A 9,495-nucleotide genomic window follows, 5' to 3' on the forward strand; every position below is an offset into this window, starting at 1 on the left:
TATGGGCTGACTACAGCATTCTCTGTTATTCAAAGATCTGCAGTTCACACTTTGCCTTTTGTTAACAATGCTTAATTAAACCAGGTGTGGAGAAAGGGCATCATATTTTTACTTTGGCAAACGAGAAAGATCTGAGTTCCCTTTATTTACTTTTAATCACATCTATGGACATCTGTTAGTTATCCAACTAAGGGCGACCCTTCATCATCATGAACACACAGACACGGGAAAGGGGGAACAGCAGAGAAACAATGATAGGTGGAGGAACCTTGATAACCTAATCAGTGAAAACCTAATCAGTGATAATTACAGCACACTGAATTGGCTGTTTCCTAAGACCAGCCCTGGATGAGACCATTGTCCCAGGTGTGAAACCCACTGAGATGAGTCAACAGGGAAACTCCCCAGAAAACTGCCAACTGAAACTGCTAAGGGACTCGTGGGATGCAGGAGGAAGAGCATTTGGGGACTGTATAAAACTGACTACAGGATGTTTGATGGGGACTGTGGGAATGGGTTAAGAATTAGGGGGTGTTCAGTGAGAGGAACAAAGGTGGGGAAAGGAAATAATCAAGGTAGATTGGAGTGGAGCAACTGTAGGAAAAGGATAGAGGTAAGAAACATTTGGTTGAATGTAAAGGTGACTGATCAGCAACTTGTCAGACCAAGCCCTGTGTTTGATCAGCACAGTCGGTCCCCTACCCTGTGTAAATCTGATTTCTGACTGCCTTCTGCACGGCCGTGCTCTCTGCTCTGCACATGCAGGTGTGAACACCGCGGGCAGGAGCAGAGGTCTGCGTGCCAGCAGCTGGGTGAGCCATGGCCTTGGGGCTCCTGGGTGCTGCTGCCAGCAGCTGGAGCAGGGCAGGGGGGTGGGGGCTGCTGGACAGGCTGAGGGCTAAGGCCCACAGCAGGAGTGACCCATGTGTTGTGGGGGCCATATTGCAGTAGCAGACTCTGATCCCAATCAGCAGGAGAGGAAGAGCAGGATCAGGCCACCCACGCTGTGGCCATGCAGCTGGGTGCTGGTAAAGACAGCACTTTCTCTGTGTTAACCTTTGCACCTGGACATTTACATATTTGTGTATGTGTGTGCGCTGGCAGGACCTGCTCAAGCTCTGTCTCCTCACTGGACCTAGGGACATGGACCTGCAGCAGCCTCCCACCCGCCGCTGGAACAGGCAGTGCTGGGGCCCAGAGAGTGACTGCCCCTCAGCCTTGCACTTCCCTCACGTATCTGGAACACGGTTTGCAGGGAACATCCAGCATTTCCCCCAGTAAATCATTTCTGCCACCCAGCTGTTGGCTCGTGTCTCTCCTGGCAGTGCTGCTGACGGACAGTGAGGGCAGGACCCCCCAGGTTCGCTGCCCCTTCCCCACCTGGCCTCACCCGAGGCCAGGCTGTCCTGAGACCCATGGATGTGTTTGTGGCGGCCTGGCAGCGCCTCCTGCCTCCAGCACTTCTTTCTGCGAGAATTGGGTGCTCAGGAAAAGAAAAAGCTTCTCCTTCAGGAAAGGCTGCTCCCCTCTGCTTGGGCTGGCCAGCGCGGCCTCTGGGCACGGAGGTGCTGCTACAGCAACGCTCTGTGGGACACCAGGTGCCCGCCTCTGCCATGGGCTGCTGGGCAGCGAGCCAGGAGGCCTGGGTGGCTGCGCTGGTGTGACTGCACCATCTAGTGCTGTCCTCCGCATGCTCGCAGCCGGCCCTTCTGCCGACAGGAGGCTGAGCTGGTTTCTCACAGGTCGACACTGATTGCACCTCTGGTGGTTTTAACCAGCTGGGCAGATGAGCTGCAGCACAACCACTCTCGCTCTGCCACTTCTCAGAGGGAAAGGGGGAGAAAATACGGTGAAAAGGGCTCAAGGGTTGAGATAAGGACAGGGAGATCACTCAACAATTATCATCACCAGCAAAACAGACTCAGTATGGGGAAATTAATATAATTTATTACCTATTACTAACAAACTAGAGCAGTAAGAAACTAAAATCAAAATAAAAACACCTTTACCCCATCCACCCTTTTCTACCTCCTCCTCCCCCTGAGCAGCACAGGGGAACAAGGAATGAAGGCTTCGGTCAGTCCCCAGCACTTCACCGCCGCTCCCTCACGGTCCCTCCCTGCCCCTGCTCCCCGCGGGGTCCCTCCCACGGGATGCCGTCCTTCCCCAACTGATCCTGGATGGGCTGCCCACAGGCAGCAGCTCTCCAAGACCTGCTCCCACATGGCTCTGTCCCACGGGGTCCATCCCCCAGGAGCAAACTGCTCCAGCATGGGTCCCCCACGGGTGGGCGGCAGCTCCCCCCAGACCCCTGCTCCTGCGTGGGCTCCTCTCCATGGGCTGCAGCTCCGGCCCGGGGCCTGCTCCTGCGGGGGCTCTCCATGGGCCGCAGCCTCCTCCAGGCCACATCCACCTGCTCCACCAGGGGCTCCTCCACGGGCTGCAGCGTGGAGATCTGCTCCGTGTGGGACCCATGGGCTGCAAGGGGACAGCCTGCTCCACCAGGGGCCTCTCCACAGCCCGCAGGGGAACTGCTGCTGCCTGCCTGGAGCACATCCTGCCCTCCTGCTGCACTGACCTGGGGGGCTGCAGGGCTGCTTCTCACTCCTCTCTCCCAAATGCTGTTGTGCTGCATCTTCTCCCCCTTTCTTAAATCTGCTCTCACAGTGGCACAAACAGCATCACTTATTGGCTCAGCTTTGGCCAGTGGTAGGTCCCTTTAGAGCAGGCTGGAGCTGGCCCTTATCTAACATGGGGCAGCTTCTGGATTCTTCTCGCGGAGACCACCCCTGCAGCCCCCCTTTACCAAAACCTTGCCACGTAAACCCAATACAACACCTCAAGTGCACCCAGAACTGTATCTGAGGCATCATTGCCACAGAATTCAGGCCCTGGACTCTCATTATGCTAACATGGAAACCCAACCAGAAGCTCTGGGATTTTGCCAGTGCTAGCCAAATGCCAGCCCCCTCAGCATCCCCCTGTGCCAGGGGAAAGAAGCCCATTGGGGTCACATCCTCAGCCTGGGCTAATGCAGTCAGACGGCCCAGCGGGTGCCTCAGAAGGACTGCCAGCACTCAAAGCTGCCCAGGCAGGAGTGAGGCTGGAAAGGGCTCCCTGGAGCAGAGTGACTTCTGCAGCCCCAGTTACAGGGGTCCTCCTGGCAGTTTCTGCAGGAAGCTTCCTGTTTCATAAATAACCCAAAAGCTGGAGAAATCGACATTGCAAAGGCAGCAGCTACTTCAAGCCATTGTCTTTGCTGTTACATGAGCTTTCATCCAGCTTGGAAATTCATTAAAGAGGAAGCAGAATTACAGTGCTAGCTTGCATTGGTGATATGTGCGCATAAGATGCACATGTAGAATAATAAGCTTCAGTGGTCTCTAGCAGGAAAATCCAGACTCGGCTTTAGATCATGAGCTGTATTCAGTACCAGTGCAAATCAAGTGAGGAAGAAATAAGGCAGTGGTGGAAATAAATGCCTGTGGCTGCTCCCTCAGCTTCTGTCAGGTGCTGCCCTAGCACACAGCTCCTGCTAAGGCCTGCTGCTGGCTGGGAGCCGTGCCATTCTTCTCAGGAAGAGCAGCACGTGCACGGGGTACCAAGGGCAGAAGGGGTCAAGGTCTACTCTTGTTGCACCTTTGCAAGAGTAACTCCTTGGTAGTTTCTGAAGTAAGTCTTCTGAAGTGGATCCACCAGCAGCCAGGCTGCTAGGCGCATGTGCTCACAGAGTGTCACAGGGGATGTCTGCAGCGTGATGGAAAAGGAAGGATGAGCATTCTCACCCCCAGCTAGGCAACTGTTTTGTTCCTAAGTGCATGAGTTAGTGACTTTGTGAGTTAATGAGAGGGTGAATTAATGAAGCAACTATTTAGAGAATTAAGAAGTTGGACTAATCTATCAAAAGGGGATTGTACCCTTGCTAATGAGCTCATGAATGAAAGCTTGATTCACAGAGCATGTTGCTCTGTGAATGTGAGAGACCCAAATGAACCGTGACATTTTATCAGTGTCAGAAGTTGGATCTGTCTCTGACACGTCTGTTGGCAGGGACGAGCTGCTTCACCATGCCAACTGAGGCAATTGGTTAAGTGTGTGTGTGTCATGGTGACAAATGAAAAACTCAATAACAAGTGTCAACAACTGGGAGATAAATCTGGGAAAGAGGGACTGTGAAAATCTAAGTGAGATGTATCTTGGGTGGAGAGCTGCTGCATGGATGCTAATGAAATTTGGCATGAGCTTGAAGATAGGCTTCTTGTAATTTAAAGAAGGGAAAAGGACAAGATGCTACGTGTTGGCTACTAGGCAGTTCTTTAAGAGCAAAAGATGAGGTGAAGGGACCGACTGTATGAGTGAAAGAGGAAAATGAGGAAAAGAAAAATGGAAGGAGTACCTGGGAAGTAAAGTACAGAGAGATAGAAATGCAAAATGAATTGCTTGAATCAAAACTTCAGCCCCACATAATTGCAGAAGCCAAAGGGCACAGTAGGAGATTGCTGAAAGCCACTACATTAGACCCGCTTAAAATCTGTTGGATATTTGGGATCTGTTGGACCCGGGTCCCTTGCCCTCAGGAGGAGATGATAGCAGAGATGATCTTCCTACCCCCATCCCTGTACCAGTAATAAAGACAGGACAACAGAGCACTCCCATGAGTGTGTGCCTGCTTCAGCCTGTAATAACTACTAGACACAAGCCTTATTGCCTGGCTGCTGTGGCAGTCAGACTGAAAACTGCCTTATTGAAACCCCCTGTTTTAGCTGAATTGGAGGAAACAGCCCCCATTGTCCCAGGTGCCAGAAAAACATCCTCCACCCCTACCCCCCTGGCAGAGCTAAACCTTTGGGCAGATATTTGTGAGCAGGAACATCTCAGTCCCATAGCAAAGGGAGCAGAGGGAGCACTGGATTCATTAGCCTTAGGCAGGTTTAAGTAGTAATACCTTCCAAGGGGGTTCCCAGAATATGAGATCCATACTAGTATATATCACAAACAATAAAAAAGTGGATAACCTCATCTAATGTAATGGAAAAGAGGCCTGTCTCTATGTGAAAGTGAAAAGCAAAACGGGGAAATAGAGGAGCACCCCCAAGTCACTACTGAATGTAAGTGGTTATGGAAAAGTGTTTAGATAAAGATTCAGTTAAATGGGCTGACAACCACTGTTTTACATCAATTGGCCAAGTTTTTCTCATCAACTCCCCACAACAGTCCTCTGGGATCTGTACCCACGGATGGTGGTGACACTGTGCAATTTAAAAAAATAATGACCAAGTCAGGGGATGTTGGGGATGCGAGCTCAGGGGTGCTGACATCTACCTGCACTGCCCCTGGACCACGAGTATGCAGGCAACCAGGGCTGGGGCTTAACCTGGTGGCAGTCAGAGCAGCTGCCACTTGCACTGCTGAGGATCCAAGTACGAAGATGACGGTGGCAGCTGATGACCACTACTTTCCAATTCTTATCAACACAGGAGCCTAAATGTAGGTGGTAGATAAGGACACTGACCAAGGACAGGCTCCAGTTAGCAAACAATTTGTTTCTATTGTGGGCACCCGCGGAGAAAGTCACGGGCAAGGAGGACTCAGGTGTACACTTACTCTACCCAAGGCTTGGCACATAGTCGGTCCTCGCACTCTGCTCACTGCGCTGTCCGAAGAGCTGGAAGCATGAACTTGCCACCAGAGGTCACTGTGGGGCAATGCATCCGTGGTGCCTTCAGAGCTGGCCGCTTGGCGGAACCTGCGGAGCGGGCTGCGGGCGCTCGGCTGAGCACATCCGTAGTTTGCTGGGGTAGAGACCGAAAGAAAATAAACCCGGACCCAGCCAGGAATCGATCTTCTGTGAAGTCTGACCGACGGGGGAGAAGAACAGCAGTTAGGTGCTGTGCTGGGGACTTCAACATCTCAGAGAGCACGTATTCCAGGGTGTAGTACGATAACCACTAACCACTAGCTAACCACTCTGTAACCTACCATAGGAAAACACAGCCTAGGAATGGACCCCGCGACATGATGAGGACCCCAAAGCTTTTAAAGAAACATGTAAATGTGTACCAGCCACTGGGGCTCATCCACCCTAAGCAGCCCCTCTCACTGTACGTCGAGGTGGGAGAGCAGGGATGCTGGTGGGGACAAAGGCAACAAGGGCCAACCCCTAACACTGCTTTCCAGAGCATGGCAGATTACTCAGCACAATTATTCATCTTTTAAAAGGTGTTATTAGCAGCTTACAAAGGGCTGGTAGCAAAAGAATCTATGACCCAAGCAAGAGGATGTAAAAGTGCATGTGCTACTACTGTCTATTCTTAAGGTTATTCTTGCTGGCAAACCACAGCCTTTAGGTGTAGCACGAGCTTTCTGAAGTGGATCCACCAGCAGCAGAGCTGCTGAGGCTCTCCTGCTTGCCAGAGACACAAAGGATGCCTGCAGCGTGACAGAGGAAGAAGGACAAGCACTCTCACCCTCAGCTAGGCAACTGTTTATCTTGTAATCTCATGAATTAGTGACTTGGTGAGTTAAAGAGTGTGTGAATTAATGAAGTAATGAATTAGCAAACTGACAAGTTAGACTAGTCCATTGAAAGGGGATAAAGCCCTTGTCTGATTTTTGTGTAATGAACAAAGGAACATGGGAGTTTTGGTCTCTTCCCCTTCCCACTACCTACAGGTGATCATCTTATGTGTGCAATAGCCCCCTTATTTTCTGAGGATGGACAATTATCCCTACAATACCAGACAGGCAGAATTCAAACCAAACACATAGCTGTGCTGTCATCTCAAGGTCACTTCTGACGGGGCGAGACACAGAGCACCATTCTCCAAAACAACAAACTCAGTAATGTCTGGGTTTGTCACTGTCTCTCAAGAGAAGCAGGCCCTGGAGACAGAGACATGTTTCAGCACAGCTGGTTAGCAGATATACTCTCTGTGTCTCTTTTTGGGCTGAATGAAATGCTCTTTCAGGAACTGCTTCCAAGAAGTACAGCAGAATTTACAGGGAGCCAACACAGAAACTCACTCTTGGTTTTGTGTTGGAGATCAGCTTTGGAGTTTTCCTTCACAGAAGCTGTCTTACATCCCAATCCTCAGACACAGTTTGCCCTACTGAATCACTGGTGTAAAAAACATGAATTTTCAGGTGACACAGAAAACAAGCTGCAGCATTGCTCAAACGTCTGCTTTTCAGAGCTGTGACTAGAAGGAGGACACAGCTCTGCAGGTATCCTTTGACGATCTGTGCCACCACAGGTCATCAGAGGAGCAGTGGGAGGAGTGTTACTGAAGGAGGAGTTGGCAGAATCTATGTGTAATCTGGTTGGGATGTAAAGGCTGCCATGAGAGTGATGGCTGGAAGCTTGTCAGTTTTGGTTCCTGGAGGGTGGCCCCTGCCCTGCCTGAAGACGCGCAGCTTCTAAGCACATTCAGTGTGCTGGGAGCAGGCAAGAGGCTGGGAGCTGCGTCCCATGAAGCACCCATGCATGCCGAGCCTGAATCCTGCAGCAGCACTGTGAGGAAGAAACGAGTGATAGAAATGGGTATGGTACCCCCTCCTGCAGGGTACAGACACCCCCAGCTTCCCTCCTCACCTGATATCTAGGGATGGTTGGAGCCTGCTGGGGGCTCATGTTGGGGTGCTGTAAAGAGACTGCTGAGGCTTGTCTGAGCCTTGGACAATTACCCTGTTGATTACACATGTGTTTGAGAGGGGGAGCTCTACTAGGAAATGGCACCCTGATGACATTTCAATGGAAATAGCAAATTTTTGAATCCAGGATTGGAAACAAAAGCTTTCAGAAATTAATTCATATAATTCCTTGGACATAGACCCAGCAGAATTAAAGAAAAAATAAATTGGGCAGATTATGGATATCCTAGATCAATGTACAGGTCAGCAAATGCACACACACACAGAGGAACATCCTCTGTCAGTGGAAAATGAGAAAATAGACATGGGAGGATGATATTTGCCATGAAGGCAGTTGTGGCAGTCCACAAAGTTGGAACTCAGTGGCTCCTGAGGCTTTGAATTTAAGTAGCATCTTGTCTCCTTAGCTGTTATTTTAATCTAGTGAAAATGAAATTGGAGGCAGTTCTGCTCATCAGTTTAATCATCAGGCCATTTTTTCTCCCTTTTCCTTACTGGCTCTCTTCACTACTCAACACCTTGTTTCTTTCATGTACCACTGCGCCTTGCTTTAATAGTGTCTCCCCTTATCTTGGCCTCCAAACTGTAGTTTAAGGTGGTTATTGTGAGAGGTAAAGCATATAATTTCCAGTTTTCTGAACCACAGATATGTTGCCTTTGAGGGTTTATGGGATTTGATCTGCACTACACTCCTCCCCAGTAAAGCTTTTTGAAAATCCTAGAGGACATGAGTGTTGCTTTCTGTGATAAACATGGAGTGCCTCATGCCCAAAGCTGTTTGCACTTAGTGAAATCTGAATCAGAAAAGATGATAGGTACAGTCCCTCCCCCAGCTATTTACTGCAATTGCTTAAGTCGGGGGACCTTCCTTATCTCCATCTCTGAGAACTGCTTGGGAAAATAAGATGTTCTTGGGAGAGTAAGATGTTATTAACAAAGCCTTTTTCTGTTGGATGTGCTAGGTATCCATGTGGTATTTGCAGCAATGCTAGTTCTAGAGAACAACTGGCAAGGCTATGACAGAGCCAGCAGCTTTATCCATGTGGCTTAATTCAGGGATGCTAACACTTGCTCTTTTGAAGACTTCACCTTTTTTGTCAGTCATTAAAAAGCAATGCCTTTAATGCCGAGTACAGGCACATGTGAATGTGGTGCAAAGGCACTACTGCCCTGAGATACCAGCAGACCTCTTGGTCTCCTCCCCTCACAGGGGACACCTTCTCCTTCTCCCTTTTCTTATGGGGAGACAGGGACAGAAACAGGGACCTCTCCTGCACATGCTCTTGAGTGAAAAGGAAAATAAAGCTTATATTAGGAGAGGATAGACAGAGAAAGGAAGGGAGAGAAACATTCAGTTTAGTTCTGCAATGCTTGAATTGTCTAGAACCCTTAGCCCTCATTCAAGGTGAAAAAGTCTTGGGGAGGGCAGACTGTGGCCCCTCAGCCACATTTAGATGACTCTTTTTGGATTGTGGCTTTTCTGCATCAAAACTGCGGTCTAAGAGAGCACCAGGCTTGAGGCCTGCTTGGCAGGTCATTGGTTTCTGGCTGCAGTGCAAGTCTTTGCCACAAATGCCCCTGTCAGCTGAAGAGGCAGTGTCATTCCTGGACCCAAGCGTCTCCTGAGCAGGTGTTTGACTTGCTCTGGTTACTCCCTGGTGCCTCTCAGGAGTTTCTGAGTAGCCAGAGCAACTTGTTTGTGTAATCTTAACACGCTTCCTCTTGCAGGCTGATACCAAGAAGTGCCTCCCTGCTGATCCCTTCAGACACTGAAGAAGGATTTTGCCGCTCAGCTGGCTGTGTTGGGTCTGCCTGGGATGGAGTCACCTTTCCCTGCAGCAGCCC

The sequence above is a fragment of the Oxyura jamaicensis genome, chromosome 3 (assembly GCF_011077185.1).
Source record: "Oxyura jamaicensis isolate SHBP4307 breed ruddy duck chromosome 3, BPBGC_Ojam_1.0, whole genome shotgun sequence".
NCBI classification, from domain to species: domain Eukaryota; kingdom Metazoa; phylum Chordata; class Aves; order Anseriformes; family Anatidae; genus Oxyura; species Oxyura jamaicensis.